Genomic DNA, 1135 nt, shown 5'->3' with positions numbered 1-1135 from the left:
TTATAAATAATATCTGTATATCTCCATCAATTATAGGAGGAAGAAAAGAAATAAAGAGACATGAAAAACAACATGATCAACTATAATAAAACTACCATGTGCAACGTATACGTAAGAAATTTAAATCAGCAAAAGTCAATGATAAACAAATTAGGAATAACAACCCAGGTTGTTACAACCAGGGTTGTTAAACAGATATAAGCAAAAATTCACATTTTTGTTTTTACGGTGCCATGTATATTATTTTGAGAGACTTTTTATTGGTAGCATCTTATATATAGGAACAAATAAGATAAAACTATTTAATCTATCAAGGTGGAAATTTTCCTTCGGCTCTAAAATGATAAATCATATTCATAGAATCACATTATCAACAATTTGTGAATAGAGCAAAACACTTAGCACGCTATAGGTAAATGTTATTTAGTTTGGTTAAGAATAATTATTGCACTGTCAATAAATGACTTCTATGTTCTTAGTTGCCAAAGGAACACAGTAACATCTCCATGAGTTCAGAGGGTCAAACTGATAAATAAAGAGGATGGATGCTCTCTGCTAAAATATTTCCTGCCATCTTCCATTTTCTTTCAGCAAACAGTTGAGACAGAGATGTTTTTGGTGTCACCACCATTTACCTGCTGTTATACCTGCCATTCAAAGTATTCTTAAAAGATTCTGTTAGTCTGCTCATGTGACCAAACCAACTGAGGAGATGAAAAGTTAAAACTTGATTTAAAATGTTGGTTTAACTTGAGCTGAGTTAAAACTCAAGTTAAAATGTTAAGTTTTAACATTTTAACTCAACAACCTCTAGTCGTGTATAACTAGAGGTTGTACAGAACCTCAAGTTGGGTAACCCCAAGATCACTGGGTCTTCTTAAAAGATAGAGTCTCTGAGAACAGTTCTTAAATACATAGTCAGTGTTTTCAGCAAAGTTGAGCTGACTGTCCAGGAATGACACAAGGAATTTAAAATTTGCCAGTTTCAACAGGTTGGCCATCAAGAGAAACTGGAATCACTTTCAGGTTTTGTTTATGTCATTTAATTAGCTCTACTTCCTTAAGAAAATGGAAAGGTATGTTCATTTGTGAGGGAATTTATCTTTTACTCTTCCAGTAATGCCAGAATTAATAA

The 1135-nt window shown here is 32.6% G+C and overlaps 1 long non-coding RNA gene across 1 annotated transcript in view; it reads left to right on the top strand.

Moving 5' to 3' along the window:
• Positions 1-6: 6 nt before the first annotated feature.
• LOC106937841 (uncharacterized) overlaps positions 7-1135 on the top strand; it is a 4359-nt gene continuing 3230 nt past the window's right edge. The window contains exon 1 of the long non-coding RNA XR_001422474.1: positions 7-681. This is a non-coding gene — a long non-coding RNA (uncharacterized LOC106937841). The remainder of the gene's footprint in view (positions 682-1135) is intronic.

The sequence above is a fragment of the Poecilia latipinna genome, unplaced genomic scaffold (genome assembly GCF_001443285.1).
Source record: "Poecilia latipinna isolate Pla-1442-1.1 unplaced genomic scaffold, P_latipinna-1.0 Scaffold2447, whole genome shotgun sequence".
Classification (NCBI taxonomy): Eukaryota; Metazoa; Chordata; class Actinopteri; order Cyprinodontiformes; family Poeciliidae; genus Poecilia; species Poecilia latipinna.
Note: the sequence above shows the minus strand (reverse complement) of the source record. Positions and strands in the feature narration are given on the sequence as shown.